This window comes from Herpailurus yagouaroundi, unplaced genomic scaffold, assembly GCF_014898765.1.
Source record: "Herpailurus yagouaroundi ecotype Mexico unplaced genomic scaffold, PumYag 164, whole genome shotgun sequence".
In the NCBI taxonomy this organism is placed as follows: domain Eukaryota; kingdom Metazoa; phylum Chordata; class Mammalia; order Carnivora; family Felidae; genus Herpailurus; species Herpailurus yagouaroundi.
In genome coordinates, this window is record NW_024412405.1 from 43,915,047 (window position 1) to 43,932,486 (window position 17,440).

The 17,440-nt window shown below is 33.6% G+C and overlaps 1 long non-coding RNA gene across 1 annotated transcript in view; it reads right to left on the reverse strand.

Annotated features, from left to right (window-relative positions):
* Positions 1-658: 658 nt before the first annotated feature.
* Positions 659-17,440, reverse strand: part of LOC121037870 (uncharacterized) — a 132,584-nt gene continuing 115,802 nt past the window's right edge. The window contains exons 3-5 of the long non-coding RNA XR_005794032.1: positions 6,541-6,606; positions 3,544-3,597; positions 659-769 (exon numbers count right to left, since the gene is read on the reverse strand). This is a non-coding gene — a long non-coding RNA (uncharacterized LOC121037870). The remainder of the gene's footprint in view (positions 770-3,543; positions 3,598-6,540; positions 6,607-17,440) is intronic.

Genomic DNA, 17,440 nt, shown 5'->3' on the forward strand with positions numbered 1-17,440 from the left:
AAGAGAAAATGAGTGAATTTTAAAGTATAGCAAAAGACTTTCCAAAAGAATGTATGTACAACAAATATAAAGTCTGTCAATAACATGTAGTGCCGTATCACATGATGTAACATACACACAAACAGTTTCAGATGGAGAGGTGGAATAGCAAAAAAAAAAAAGAAAAAAAATTTTGAATAAATAACTGCTGGAGATTTTCCAAATTTGTTGAAATCAGTAAGCCTAGAGAATCAGAAACTAAGCTCCAAGTATCATAAACTTCAAACCACAGCAAAGCACATGAAGCTGGTAGACACCAGTTCTTAAGAGAAAATCTGAAAAGCATTAAATAATAAAAGACAAATTATATAAGGAGGGGAAAATAATAAGAATGAGAATCGGCTTTTTGTCAGACATAATTAAGTAGAAGACAATGTAGCAATACATTAAAGAATTGAAGTGGGGTGGGGAGAAACTGCTGAATTAGAATACTATACCTTTTGAAATGTGTTTTCACAACACAGGTAAAGTAACTTTTTAGAGAAACACTGTGAGCAGATCTTCACTACCAGAAACATTATAGCAAGTTCTGCAGGCCTAGGAAAATAGTATCAGATAGAAAAGTGGATCTACATAAATAATCAAGAGAACCAAAAAAATGGTAAATATATCCAAATGCTCAAAAGCAATAACATTCACCATTACCTTCATTTTCTCATCTTCTATTCAGTCCTCAATATGCAGAATTCTGGTACCCATTCTTACATCTCCACATCCTGGATGACATCTTCTAAAAGCCAAATCCAAAATCACCGTCAGGGTTACTTACATGTTCTTTCTGCTTTGTACAGTGCTCATGGCTCAATTCTTTCTTGTGGAAATTCATATTGGATTTTCATGAGTGAACCGTTCCTGATTCTCCTGCTCTCATATGTTTTAAGTTTTCTCTGTCTTAGGGTACCTGGCTCTCTCAGGCAAAAGAGCATGTGACTCTTGATCTCGGGGTTGTGAGTTCAAACCCCACCTTGGGTTTAGAAATTCCAAAAATAAATAAATAAACTTAAAAAAAGTTTTCTCTGTATTATCTCCCTCTTAATATCCCATAAGAATGATGTTCATCAGTATTTTCAACTTACTGTATTTTTGTTTTACATAGGCACTTTCCACTAACAAAATATATACTAATATAGTTGTTGACCACTTATGTGTTGATTCCCTCCAATTATTTATCTTGCATTTAGAGAATGGTACTAACATATAGATTCATATGTTTGTCAAACAAACTTTATTTATCACCACCAAGTCTCAATCTCAAAACATCTAGAATGAACACACAATCTTCAATGGCAAAATGTGTATTTTAGCTTTATATTCATTATATTGTTTAATAGTATTTTCATTCATCTACTTGGCTAGCCAAAAAATTAAGTATCTTCCTTCCAGCTTCTCATCACTGTTTAAACAAAAATATATTGAACACCTTCTACATATCAAACATATCACTGTGTACTAGAAATATAAAAATAAAAGATAATGTCTGTCCTGATGGAGGTGAGGCATTTGAGAAACAATGTCACAACAATGTGAAAAAAGGCCAGGAAAATGAACTAAGGAAATATTCAAACCTCACTGGAGTGATCATGTCCATTGAGCCTCATAGATGAAGTACTATCATTACCTGTCATTGAAAGTTGAATGGAGTTTATGAAAATGAAAACAAACAAACAAAAACAAAACAAAACAAAACAGCAACAAAAAAACATCGACTTGGATATTAAGGACATATCTATATCTAAACAGATATATATTATAAAAAGAGACTGAAAATTAGAGAATTCACTTCATGATCTTTAAGAAAGGGAATGACAGAGTCTTACTTGTGTTTTAGAAACATTAACACAGATGTATAAAGAATTATGTTGATGAAGAATTATTGGTGCAGAAATGAAACAGACTTCTCTCCCTTTCTTTTAAATTTTTCCCTGTGGTGATTTGACCTCTTTGACTTTGCCACCCACTGCACTCCAAAGGGAGGATAATATGCTAATATAATCGTTCCAATCCAATTCCCATTTTGTTGGCTGATTTATGCAGAGTAGTGAATTAAATTTACAGCTCAAGTGAATTTAATATGTCTAGCGATTAACATGGGAGGAAACAACTAAACAAAACAAAAACACCTTGTGGGGAAATCACAACTCTTATGAGATTTGGATATTGGTTTTTAAGTCACACTTAATAGCAACAAGTATTATGGGCTGAAATGTGACAGGTGGTATTGTTGGCTTGGGCCTTTAATTGTTATACACAGGGAAGTGATTTATTTGGTTCATAAAAGACTAGTACAGGTCCTTAAGCTATAGGCCCCCCTAGTAGGGCTTTGGCAACAGAGAAAATGACTTATATATTTGTTCATTTTAATCTCTATTATATTAGAAGCTTGAATGATCCATTTTATTTTTTTTAATTTTTTTTTTAATTTTTTTTCAACGTTTATTTATTTTTGGGACAGAGAGAGACAGAGCATGAACAGGGGAGGGGCAGAGAGAGAGGGAGACACAGAATCGGAAACAGGCTCCAGGCTCTGAGCCATCAGCCCAGAGCCTGATGCAGGGCTCGAACTCACGGACCGCGAGATTGTGACCTGGCTGAAGTCGGACGCTTAACCGACTGCGCCACCCAGGCGCCCCATGAATGATCCATTTTAAAATCAGCAAGGAAATGGGGGCGCCTGGGTGGCTCAGTTGGTTAAACATTCAACTCTTGATTTCAGCTCACCTCATGATCTCACGGTTCGTGAGTTTGAGCCCCACATCGGGTTCTGTGTTGACAGTGTAGACTCTGCTTCGGATTTTCTCTCTCCCTGCCCCTCCCTTGCTCTCTCTATCACTCTCCCTCTCTCTCAAATTAAATGAATAAACTTTTTAAAAAAGAGAGAAAGGAATAAGGAAAGAAGTTCAATTCATGTAGATTATGAAAGTTGGGGCTAACAGTAGCAAATGGGTTTCTTCTTCCTCCCTCCTTCTGCAACAGAATTCTGTTCCTGTTACCCAAAGTACTCATTTCATGTGTACTCTGTACTCAGCCCCTCTCTCCTTATGGACTTTGGTCCTTCCATTAGTTTCTCTTCTGCTCTCCTTCTTCCCTCTGCATTATTTTCAAACGCATACAAATACTGCTTAGCCTTTCTGTCTCACAGCACTCCTTTAGCTTATTTGGCTCGTTGGTTTTTGCCTTTTCTTCCAACTTGATTATAAATTCCACTAGGGCAAGGGCTAACACTATTTGTTCAACTCTGTATATCTAATACACAGATCAGTGCCAGAAGTCCAAAATGCACCCTGAAATTAGTGGGGAGTCATTAACACAGATTTAAGCAAGGGAAATGACATGATCAAATTTTCATTATGTATTGTTCAGGGGTCTGTTGGAAAGATGAAGAGGAGAGAACATAGCTGTAGGGACACTGATCTATTACTTGGCAGCTCCGTGGACTCCCGCTTCATTAATTTCATCCTCTATGTGATCATTCCCATAAGCATGAAAACCTGCTACCACACTTACAAAAGTTCTCAATGACTTCATATTCCTTCCAGCAACATCCCTGTTTGCACGCTCCTATAAAACAAAAACAAAAACTCTTGAAACATTAAAGGCATCCTCTTGTATATTTCTCTTCCCATTCTCACCAATTCACACCTCATTCTTTCAAGTTTGTAAAAATTCCCAAAAATTTGATGGGCTCTTTTCAAGTACCATTTGATGAAAAATTTTCCAAACATCATCAACATCCCATGGAGCTAGAAACTTGATGAGAACGTGTGGTTTTACCTCGACTTTGGTGTGAGGATGCCAGATAGACTACAATTAACTTATGAATTTATGGACAAAAAAAATAATAATAAACTAATAGTGAATGAATTTCGGACTCTCTATCTCTGTGTGGGGGTGGTGGTAAAATGTACATATATTTAATAAAAGAGCTAACAAGCCCTTATATGTTAGTTTTGCTTGATTGTGTTGTGCGTATTATACAGTCTTTTGATTAGATATTTATAAAAATGTTATTCTTTTCAGATCGAGAATCTATAGCACAGAGAGTAATAACTTGTGTGGGGTTATGATACTATACAATAGTAAATGAGAATTTTGACCTAGGTTGTCTGACTTCAGTGTAACAGCGTATTATAGTGTCTCCACTGAGTGAAATACAAATGAGGACAATTTTTGTCAAAAGGAGTATTCCACATTATTTTATTTTGACCCTTTAGCAATTTTCATTTCAGAAAAATATTCAGGGCAAGATCCAAGCTTTACTTCATGACATAAAAATCAAGCTTATTATTATTAATGATACCTAACATTTTTGAATGTTTCCAAATTGTTTACAAATGAAAGCTTTTTGTAAAATTTTTAAAATGTAAATTATTCTTAGCTTCCTTAAAACATTATTATCAGGGGCGCCCGGGTGGCTCAGTCGGTTAAGCGTCCGACTTCAGCTCAGGTCATGATCTCACACTCCGTGAGTTCGAGCCCCGCGTCGGGCTCTGTGCTTACAGCTCAGAGCCTGGAGCCTGCTTCAGATTCTGTGTCTCCCTCTCTCTCTGCCCCTCCCCTGCTCATGCTCTGTCTCTGTCTCAAAAATGAATAAAAAAACATTAAAAAATTTAAAAAAATAAAACATTATTATCATTTCAACTAAAATTTATTTCAGTAACCTTTTGGCTATAGCAATATAGAGCAAACACCTTCAAATGTATCGCACTACATTAGGTTGGAATGTAATTATAAACCACTTTAAGGTTGGTGTTAATGATGAAACACAATAGTAAAGGTACAAGAGTTTTTCTATTGTATTTAATATTCTGAGCCAATACTAGGACTATATTTGAGGACTTTTGCCTCTTCTTTCACCATATTCTTAATTTTCTTTGACTTAATAACTTATAAGTCATGAGATCATCAGTAAGGTAAACTCCGTAAATGTGAAAAAAATTATTAAACACTTTATTGGAAATACTCTTAAAATGGTAATGTCATTACCCAAAAGTTAAAAAAAAAAACTTACTTAGTCTCTTTGACTACAGACTAGTTTTTTTTTTTTTATTTTAATGTTTATTTATTTTTGAAGGAGAGAGAGACAGAGACAGAGGGTGAGCAAGGGACGGGCAGAGAGAGGGGGAGACACAGAATCAGAAGCAGGCTCCAGGCTCTGAGCTGTCAGCACAGAGCCCGATGTGGGGCTTGAACTCACAAGCTATGAGATGATGACCTAAGCTGATGTCGGACGCTCAACCAACTGAGCCACTCAGGTGCCACCCTACAGAATAGTTTTTTTTTTTTTTATATAGTATCTTTAAAAAAATTTGTTTTTTGTTTTGTTTATTTATTTTGAGAGAGAGAGAGAGACAGAGCACGAGCAGGGGAGGGGCAGAGAGAGAGGGAGACACAGAATCTGAAGCAGGCTCTGGGCCCTGAACTGTCAGCACAGAGCCCAACTCAGGGCTCGAACTCACAAGAGTGAGATCGTGACCTAACCAAAGTTGGACTCTTAACCAACTGAGCCACCCAGGTGCCCCCAGAATAGTTTTTAATGTTACTTCCACTTGACCGCAGTCTTCCTGCCTGGGCTCACTTTGTACCATTCTTTCCACCTAGAGGTGTAAGCGACCTAGATGATGTCTGTGAACTTTTTCATAAAGTTGTGTTTTCCAGAATTACTTTCCCTCTCCATCCTTGCTTTCTGGGCCAGGTTGTGCAGATTTTTCTCCTTCCACGCCCTAGGAAAGTACAGGTACACAGAAACATTGGGGGAAAAAGTTATCTTTACTCAAATCTTAAATTTCCAGGAATTAAGACTTTAAATCAGTCTTCAATGGTAGGATTGTTCCAGCTGTCTTTTGAGTTTCCAGTAATATTTGCATTAATATTTGCATTCTGATACAAGCATTTATGAGTCATGAAAGTCCAAAGATTTACTTCAAATGTGTCTGAATTCTGCATGCCCACCGAAGCTTCTTCGCGGTCTGCTAATGTGTGTGAATTTTGGAGGTTCTGTTCAGGGCTTCTCAAAATTGAATATACATAAAAACCAAATGGGAATTTTAGTAAAATATAAATCCTGAGTTGGTAATTGGGGTGGCAGTTAATAATATTCATTTCTACCAAGTTTTTATAAAGCTGTTGGTCTGTGGGCTACACTTTGAATAGCAATATTGTTGAGTACTGCAATAACCCATGTATTACACTCAATCCTTTCTTTTATTTCTACAAGCTTGTGTATCCATAAGTAGTATGTACACAATCTATGAATGTAGTAGACTTTTTAAACTTCCTAGGAAAGACTAAGAAGTGTTTTAAATTCAAATACTATAAACTATTTCAACTAAAATACCAGGGCTTATTACCTTTAAAGTGTCCTTTGCCCAATCCACTAAATGAGGAGATGGACTAGTTTTTTTTACCCTATGTAATGCCAGCCTTTCTTCATTTAGTTGGTTCTTCCCCATACCTCCCTTCTTTTCTCCACTTAACTTGCACTTTGTCATTGTCTGACATTACCTTTACAAGGATTCACCCAATCCAAGAGTATTCATCAAGGCACTCTCCTAAAGAAAATGGTTTCTCCTATAAGGGAAATTCTGATACCAGTTATCAAGAAAATAATTGTTACCTCATTATACAATATACATAACATAAAAGCATAGGCTTCAAAGGTCTATACGTTACTGAATGCATTGAAGACTCCTCAAAGATTGTTAAATATATATATATATAAAACTAAATCTACTCATTCAAATCATTTCAAAGAAATAAGTATTTTTCTATGAAAAAACAAATGTACTTTCAAGTTTGCATGCAACTATCTAAATAAAAGTTATTTAGTTTTTATTGAAATATTATTGGCTACATATATCTGGAAAAATAAAGAGCCATGTCTTATGAGGAATAAGATATGAGAAACAAAGTACTTTCTTATGAGAAACAAAGTACTGTTTTAAAAAGTTATCCTCATCTATTACATTCACACAAGGTAAGAGTTTCAAGGACATTAGAATTATGACTTCCATGAATGTGCAGGAAGTTTCTCCACAGTCAGGTTTTTCCTAAAGTAATAAAAATAATCTATTGATTTCTATGAAAAATCATCTGATATAGAAAGAATGACAAATCTTCCTCCATGCTACTATTCCCAGTATTCTTTGGCTCTTTGTCCTTTCTCTCATTGAAGAGTAGCAGTTCTCTTGTGCGCTCTCTGTCTGCTTTCTGCTAAGAATAGAAGGATCTTCCATCATATCTTCCAGCTTTATGACAGTCTGAGCACCTTCTGTTACACCCACAGTTTTACCACACATTCTCTTATCGACTTAAGGGAAGCACATAGACAAACTTCACAAGCAGAGTAACATTTATCCTTTAAATTCTTCACTTGTTGAAAAATTATTCACTTATGCTATAAATATCTTTCTAGAGAAAGAAAAATAAGTTGAAATTGGAAGCTAATTCTCAGAAGAAGGGGTTATTCAAACATCAATGACCTGATATTTTGACTAAGAATAATCTCCTGCTATAAGAGAAAGACAGCAAAGAGTGATACATTAGCAATATTAAAAGAGGTTAGTATTACTTCTACAACTCAGAATTTGAATGATAATGTTCTCAAAGTACACATCAAATATTTCTTTACTTAGTCTTAGAAGGTCTCTCAATTAAATAAATCTGAAGATATAAGGTGGTAAAGTATATTCATCTGCTGACAGAAGAATTATTTTCGTATATACTTTTTTTGTTCTGATATTTTTTGTGGTCTAGTACTTTCAGCTTAGTAAAAACTATAAACACAAATTGAAAAATTGTGAAAGGAAATATATATAAGCATTTGAATGATGAACATCCCTAAATGTGAAATAGACTATGAGAACATAATATAGATGACTCTTACTACAAAGTATTTTATGAATTTAAAAGATATTCAGTTCATTATAAAAAGGTAAATAAATCAGAAGTAATGATATGCTACATGAAGAGACATGGGAGAGGTCAGGACATTTTAAATTTGCCTAAAGAATTATGTGCTGGGACCTCTGGAAGAGTACAAGAGTGTCAGCAAAGATACTTCTATGGTACTGGCTGCTATATGCAAAGAAAATGAAAGTTGCTGTCTGTGTCCAAGAATGTGTGTGGTGGGGGGAGCTAGGATGGCAGAATAGTGGGAGGACCCACAGGCTTGTTTCATCCCTCATGCACACCTAGATACTATCAAATCATTCTGAATACCCCAAAAAATTGATCTGAAGACTGACAGAACAAAGTACACAACTAGATGGAGAGAAGAGTCCACATCCACGAAGGTAGGAAGTGTAGAGACATAGATTGGAGGAGAAATGGATTGCAGGTGCCGCTGAGGGGAGTGGACCCTGGTCTCGGGAAAGGCGAGAAAGAGGACTGCGATCCTGGTGCGATCGCACAAGGCGAATACTTCCCTAAATGAAGCCTAAAACTAGAAAAAAGGGAAATAATAAAGATTAGAGCAAAAATTAATTATATAGAAACAAACAAACAAACAAACAAAAACAGTAGAAAAGATGAATGAAACCGGGAATCCAGTTAAAATATAGGTAGAAGACATGAATAGACATTTTTCCAAAGAAGACACACAGATGGCTAACAAACACATGAAAAGATGCTGAAAATTACTCATAATTAGGAAAATACAAATCAAAACTACAATGAGATATCACCTACACCTGTCAGAATGGCTAAAATTAACAACACAGGAAACAATAGATGTTGATGAAGATGAAGAGAAAGGGGAACCTTCTTACACAATTGGTGGGAATACAAACTGGTACAACCACTCTGGAAAATAGTGTGGAGGTTCCTCAAAGAGCTAAAAATAGAAGTACCCTATGATGTAGCATTGCACTACTTGGTACACCCAAAGGATACAAAAACACTGATTCGAAGGGACACATGTAACCCCAGTGTTTATAGCAGCATTATCAACAATAGCCGAATTATGGAATAAGCCCTAAGGTCCATCGGCTGATGAATGGATAAAGAAGAGGTGCTAAACACACACACACAAACACACACACACACACACACACACACACACACTGTAATGTTATTCAGCCATCAAAAAGAATGATATCTTGGCATTTGCAACCACATGGATGGAGCTAGACTATTATACTATGCTAAGTGAATAAGTCATTCAGAGAAAAACAAATACCATAGGACTGCACTCATATGTGGAATTTAAGGCACAAAAGAGAGGCAAAACATGAAATAGATTCTTAACTATAGAGAACAAACTTGAGGGTTGCAGGAGGAAAGGAGGGTGAGGGAATGGGTATTCAGAGGGCAATTGTCATGAGCGCTGGATGTTGTATGTAAGTGATGAGTCACTAAATTCTACACCTGAAACTAGTATTACACCATATGTTAACTAACTAGAATTTAAATAAATTTGAAGCTACAAAAAAAAAAGAATATGTATGTGCACACACATGTTTGTATGTTATGATTTTTAGAAAAAATTAGGTTATATTGGAAAAATGTATGAAAAATAGGATATTGGACATATGCACTTCTTTTATTAGGAATAAGGAATTTTATAAGGAATAAGATTGTAAAATATGCCAGTAACTGTATTCTATAATTAAATCAATATTGTTATTTATCCACGTAAATTTCTTTGTACACATTTTTTGCTGTTCCTTAAAATGTAATCATAAGTATACTATATTTAGGTACAATCAATATTTTCTTATGTTAATGAGACAATTCTATATTCTATGTCTTTAATTAACACCATATCAAGTATATTTTTCTACTTTGCAATCTTTGTTTTCACTAACCTCTACAACACCCATCTTCTTTCTTCCTCATTACCATATTTTCCTTGCTCATACTATTGTGTGTTATAAACATAATTAATATAACAATCATATATCTCAATGGTAGCAAACAACACAGATTTGCTTACGGCTTGCTTTTCTACTCATGAATATATTGTAAAAGCAGAACTACTAGCAGTAAAAATTAAATAATTTGATCCTTTGTACAGTGGCTTAGTATTCCATGGTAAAGATGTTCTGTAATTATTTCAGTCTTTCCACTGTTGATTAGCATTTAGATAAATTTGAGATTTATTTTTCCATCACAAAAGTACTGCAATAAATTTTCTCATAGCATGCCTTGAGTATAAGCATGTGTATATGCTGTGTGTGTGTATGTGTGTGTGTGTGTGTGTGATTCCAGTGGTGAAATGGGTCAAAGTGTACACATTATATATTACTCTACACATACTGAGAAACACAGTCCAGCACATATGTTGAAATTCACATTTTTCTGTCAATCACTGAGAGTAGACTTTGCCTACATTCATGCTAGCATTTAAAATTTTCACCCATTGAATTATGCGAATGTGAGAGTTAAGTAGTTATGGCTCAGTAGTTAGAGCTTGTTACTTTATTTGCATTTTCCTGAACACTAACAAAATTGAGTTTTCATATCCTCTGGAAATTTAAATTTCTACTTCTATGTATTGTCTATTAAAACTGTGCCATGTTTCAATTAAATACTCATCATTTGTAATAAAATTCAGGAGAGTTTCGTATGTTTTAGGAACTACCTATTACATTATCATTTGATTTGCATTTATTTTATAGAACATTGCTTTTCTCTTGCTTTTAGTGTATTTTTGAATAAAATGTTAATTTTTTGTATTACCAATATTGTCATTACTTTGTAACTTTTGTACTTTATAATTTCTTTAATATGTCCTCATGTTTCCCAAATAAACTGAAACATTTACTCTTTTTAATAAACATTTCAGCATTTATTCCTTCTGAATTTTTCTTTATAAACTATTGTTAGAGCTTACGTTTTTTTCCTTTTTAGATTGATAACTATTTGTGCCAACACCATTTATTAAGTGCACATTTTATTATAAGGTCCAATACCAAGAATGAATTGTATTTCTTACAATTTAAGTTCCTGTGCTCCAAATTCAATACTGTACTATTTTGTATACAAAAATTTTTTTAAGTTTTTTATATGATAAGGCAAAATCTTCCTGACCAAACTTGTTTTATATATATTTATCAATCTCATCAATGAGAACCCTCAACTCTGAACTTGAGCCTAGTTGTTGGATGGAAAAATTGGGTGTGTTTCGTGATGATTGGTCGAATGTACATTGCAAGTAGAAAGAAGATTTTCTCTTCCTTCTAGTCATAATGGACTTATTACTTTCTAGCCTTTTAAATTAGATGTAGCCATGTGACTCACTTTAGCCAGATTACTGTGAATGGAATGGGCTTATGTGTGCTTAAGAGAAAGAGCACTGAGGAACTGGCACATGATTCACCATATTCTCTTTCTTTGACTGAGAGGTCACTAAGGTCTTCTGTTGCAATGATGGTTTCATTGGACGGAGTAGTTTGTTACCTACGTCATGACTAAATATGACAAATACTGCTCTTCTACTAACAAAAGCTTTATCATTGCATTGGACATGTATTATGAACATGAAATAAATCTTAGAATGTTATTCTAAATTTTTATTATACTTTGTTTTCAGAGTACTTACAGTTTCACAGAAAAATTGAGCAGAAGGTACCGAGATTTTCTGTATACTGCTTACCCTCATACATGCAAAGCCTCCCCTTTGGTCGATATCCGTCATAGAGGGGTACATTTGCTAGAATTGAAAAACTGACACGGACACATCATTATCATCCAAAGTCCATAGTTTATATTAAGGTTCACTTGGTGTTTTATATTCTATGACTTTGGACATATTTTAATGATATATATCTACAATTATTCACTGCCTTAAAAATCCCTTTTGGTTGGCCTTCTTATACTTGCATTTATAATTGAAATGATATAAACTTAAGATGAAAATTTATGAAAAACTAAATCAGTTTATGACTATAACTTGAAGAATTGTAAAATAGCTTTGATACATGAAAAAAAATATTATTATCCAATGAATCACAGATAGTGATGTCCCTTCAAATGTCAATTTGAAGAAGCAAGAGTTGGGAAGGGTAGAGCACACTGTCTACATTTTAATGATTGCATGCCAAAAATATTTTCAAGAAATATAAAGGAATAATGGTTTTATGCTTAATTTCATTTTTAATTTGGTTTCTATTGCTATATAGCAAACTGCAAAATATTAATGGATCGACTCAGTGTATTTTAATGTATATTCATTCTGAAGTACTTTCCATTAAGCTCAAACTGCAAAATATAAATTTTGGAAATCTTCAGATTCTAAGAATCAATAATGGACATTTGTGTAAGTTATATTATATGAGACATGAAATGAAAAATTGAGCTCATATCATCAAAATAAAGAGTTGCTCTCATCTGTTTTTAATATATTCTGCTTCTAATTTTAATTTTGTAAAGTTCAATCTCAACATAACAAAGTAAGTTATATCTGTGCCATGCCAAAATATTTGAGTATGGCACCTGAAAAATCAACTGATATTGTGTAACACTAGATCAGGATGGCTCTAGTAGCTGATTATCAGTCTAATTAATATTCTAATACTTAGAATCTGAAAAGCTTAGAAAATTTTTCTCTGGATATTGATTGATGCAAATGAAGACATTTATAATGCTACAATAACCATTCCACCTGCTAGTGAAATTTTTAAATATTAATTGCATCTCCAGTTTAACATATCATTTGATTGGCATGGCATGTATTACTTGCTGTTGAGCTCCTACAAGAATATTATTTTTATGCATCTTTGGCTTTTATTAAAAAGAGTTGGCCCAATTACCTACTTCCAAGTTTTAAGATCATTATGACATGTATTCATTCATGTTAAATAAATCTTGTAGAATCCTATAACTTTAGTACCCAAGATATGTCCAATACCAGTCCTGTGACAAAAGGTCAACCAGTTACCACTATCCTATATATCAAAGAAGCAGGACAATTAGAAAAAGAAAATTCACTTGTTAGTATTGTCTGTTTAGTAGAGTGCAGTATTTTGCTCCTTTATGCATTTCAATAAAGTAGTAAGAAGTGGCTTTTAACATTCCAGTGTCACTAAGGTATTAGGCGCAGAGCAATGTGAGATGCTTCTTGTGGCGTTTTGACCTGTATATCCTGACGTTTGGGAAGCCACCTAAAGGGCTGGCTAGAACTAATTGTGATTTCTGAGTCAAGGATAAAAGATGCAATAGGAGCAAATTAAACTTCCAGAATATAGCAGGGCAAAGGTGATGAGATTTCCCATATGTTATGAAGACACTGCAAACATTAATTTTAATAGAGTGGGATTGAAAGCGCCTCACTCAAGAGGGTTACCTGTCATGGTGAGGTTTCTACACAAGCATAAGCCAAGGGGAAAGTGATAATATATCATCCAGAGAGTGTATCACATGTTCCAAGGATATACAGTCTCATAAGCCCTTTGGTGCCTGAAGCAACTGCACAAAGCAGAAAATTAGACAGCACCAAGGTCAGACTACCATAAAACCATTAATTAGGACTCTTTGATTGCTTCTCACATCTCCTTCCATATGTCAGTCTGGAGGAAACAAAGGCAGAAGAGAAAGAGCTAGAAGTGGGAAGAACAAGGACATTGAGTGTACATCATCTTTTTTCCCACTGCAGTTTTCCTAGTCTGGTTCAAGCCAAAGAGGGAATGTTGTAAACTGGGCAGGTGATGAAAAGTGTTTTATGTAGGTTAAACTAGCCACTTTAATAAAACAGACAGATCTCATAATTAAAAGTGAAAGCTGTGGAATTTACTCAAGATGTCATTCATGGGTGAGAAAGAGATAGAAAAACTATGTGTGCAAGCAAGAGGTGGCAGGAAAAAAAGTGGGTGATTCTGTATTTGCTCCCTAAGGGGTCCATCTCATTCAATAAGATTGTTACAAATAAATGCAGATTTACTCTTTTTTTTTTTTTAATTTGAAGGTGCAATGCATGGTAAACATGGGAAGACACTAAGATAATTATTGATTTTCTGGCATTTTGAAAATATATTAATGAACATGCTTATTTCCTATCATGAAATAATGGAATGCAAGACTAGAGAAAGGGGCATTTTATAAAGAATTATACTTAAAAAATCAGAACATATTTATTTTAATAATTAGAATTAAAATAGCTATGTTATTATTCTTGAAGGTATTTTTTGTCCTAGAAAACATAAATGGTTTATTGTAAAAAACAAATACAAAAATCATTTTTTGAGACTGGCCTTTTCCAAGTATAATAAACTTCCCAGTACAAAAATTTTTATGTTATATTTGTATTAGGAGAGAAATTTATGGGGAAAAAATGAGGCATTTACAGGCCTATATTCCATTTGTAAAATTCTGGAAATAAGGAAGAGGAATGAAACATGAATTATTTGAGAACCACAATAGGAGATGACACTAAAAAGCAAACAGAAAATTATATTTTGCTGAAAATTCTATTTCTTTGTCTTTTAAAATATTAATTTCAGCCAGTTTGTTCCAAAATTGAGCTATAGACGTAATTAGAAACTAATGGATTGAACAAACTTGGGTTGATTAGACTCAGTGTAAGGAAATAGTTTTCCAAGATGAAGATCAATAGCCTTTTCCAATATCAAAGTCATGAGGGATAAATCCTAAAAAATTAGGTGGAGGAGGGAGAATTTTCCTTATTCTTAAATCATTCTCTAAACTCTAGGACACCAAAAGAAAATCCTGATCTCTATGTGTTTTGTGTGCATGGAAGAAAACTCATGATAATAATGATCATATCCACCCCCCTCTGGCATTGGGAAGCAGCAAGATATTGAGAAAAAATAATCCAACAGATTCAGTAATTATCATTGATCATAAATAATACAAATGTTAATATATACAACTAAAAATAATAATATATATTTAAGTAAAATATAATGCTAGGTTTGTAAATTTTCTTGCCATGCTTTCTCCTTAAACTTCAAATTGAAATGACAAATAAATGGAAAAGAAATTCAGGAAGACAATGAGGAATAACCCCAGAGTTAGGCATAATTTCTTGTAGGTAAAGAATTAGGTGCAGTGAAAGTTCTTATTTTCTCAAACATATTTTGCTTTAGGCAAACCTGAAAAACAGAATTTGTCATAGAAATAATCTGGTATCCAGATCTATGTGTTATTATTCTTCATAATTCTTCTAAATAAATAAATGTCACATAATGATATATAATTTATCTTTAGGACCAAAAAGGTGAGTTGAATAATGAGCAGCCCATAGGATATATGTTACATTTATTTAATAATTATAATTTAAATCTGTCTTGACATATTTGATAAATTAAATAAATTAAAATGAGAAAGATTGTGTCAGTATTAACTCATCATTAAAAGCAAAAGAAGGTAAAATTTCCATTGTTCAAAACAAAATTTCACTAATCTTTTGCATAAGAGACAAGTCTCTCAAGATGGCTAGTTGAGAGCTGATGACTAGAAGGTATGATTGAGCTAAAATTAAGTAAACAAAACTGAAATTCCCTGCATAACCTAAGTACTTTATGTCCAGTAGTTATGTGAAGCTTATCATTGCTATTGTACTTAGAATAAGAACATTAGATTAAGAAATTTATTTAATCATTCTTGTAATAATAGTGAATAAAGCCTGATTTAGTTGAATAGTATTGTATCTATTAAGTTTTCTGAAAATAAATTTCATTTTAAGAATTGGAGATTTTATTTATAAAATAAGACCAGCTTACCATAAAAAAAAAGGAAAGAAAGACAGGAAAACATATAAGATGAATTTAGCAAACAGGAACAAAAAATGGAAAGCAAATATGAGTTGTTTGAGAAAAGCAAATTATGCAGCAATATGAATAATGTAATTCCATTACTATAAAAACACATAGACATAGAGACCATACATATGGTATATGTATGTATGTACATTATGCACTAACAAAAGATTGTTAGTACATAGAGAAAGGGAGGTGTAGGGTACTAGGAAATTTTATTTTTGTGGCTTTATAATTTTTTATTGAAAACAGTAGATGATGTTCAAAATTAATATTCTTAAATTTTAATTTACTGTGGCAAGAACATAAGATTTACCCTTTTAACAGTTTTTCTTAAATTTTCACAAATATGGGGAAATTAAACAACACATTCTTGAACAACCAACGAGTCAAAGAAGAATCAAAAGGGAAATTGGAGGGACACGTAGGTAGCTTAGTCAGTTAATATAAGACTCTTGATACCAGTTCAGGTTGTGATCTTGTGGTTATGGGATGGATCCCCATATCAGCTCCATGCTGAGTGTGGAATCTGCTTGGCGTTCTCTCTCTCCCTCTTTCTCTGCCTCTCCCCCATTTGTGCTCCTTCTCTCTCTCTCTTTCTTTCTCTCTCTCTCTCTCTCTCTCTCAAAATAAATAAACTTTAAAAAAGGAAAATTGTAAAAATATCTTGGCAGAAACAAAAATGAAAATTTAACATACTAAAGTTTTAAGATTAAAAAAAAAAACCAAGTATTAAGAGGGAAATTTATAGTGATGAATACCTGCATTTCAAAATAAAATAAGTTCTCAAATAAACAACTTAAAATTACACACTAAGGAACTGAAAAAAAGAACAAATTAAGACTATAGTTAACAGGAAGGAAAGGAAGGAAATAATAAAGATCAGAGCAGAAATAAATGAAATAGAGACTAAAAAAATAGAGAAGGCCAATGAAACTAAGAGCTGCTTGTTTGTTTATATTAACAAAACGGACAAGCCCTTAGCCTAAGAAAAAAGAAGAGACATTCAAATAAAAAATTAGAAATAAAAGAAGAGCACAGAAATAGAGTATCATAAGAGACTAAGATAAATAATGTATGCCAACAAATTGGATAACCTACAAGACATGGATAAGTCCTAGAAACATATAATGTAATAAGATTGAATCACGAAGAAAAAGAAAGTTTAAACACATCTATTGTTAGTATGTATGTTGCGTGAATAATCAAAAACCTAAAAAGTAAAAGTCTAAGAACAGATAACTTCACCGGTGAATTCTACCAAACATTTAAAGAAAAACTAACACCAATCTTTCTCAAACTATTCCAAATAATTGAAGTGAAAAGAACACCTCCAAATTTATTTTAGGAGTCCAGTATTACCCTGATACCAAAGCCAGATAAAGACACCACAAGAAAAGAAAACTGCAGGCCAATATCCCTGATATTTAAGAAAATGGTAAGATGCAAAAATCCTCAACAAAATACTAGCAAATGACATTCAGCACAATATTAAAAATATCAAATACCCTGGCCAGGTGAGATTTATCTCTGGGATGTAAGGATGGTTCAAATTATGAAAATTAATCAAGGGCACCTGGGTGGCTCAGTTGGTTAGGTGTCCGACTTCGGCTCAGGTCAAGATCTCATGGTTCATGAGATCAAGCCCTGTGTCTGGCTCTGTGCTGACAGCTCAGAGCCTGGAGCTT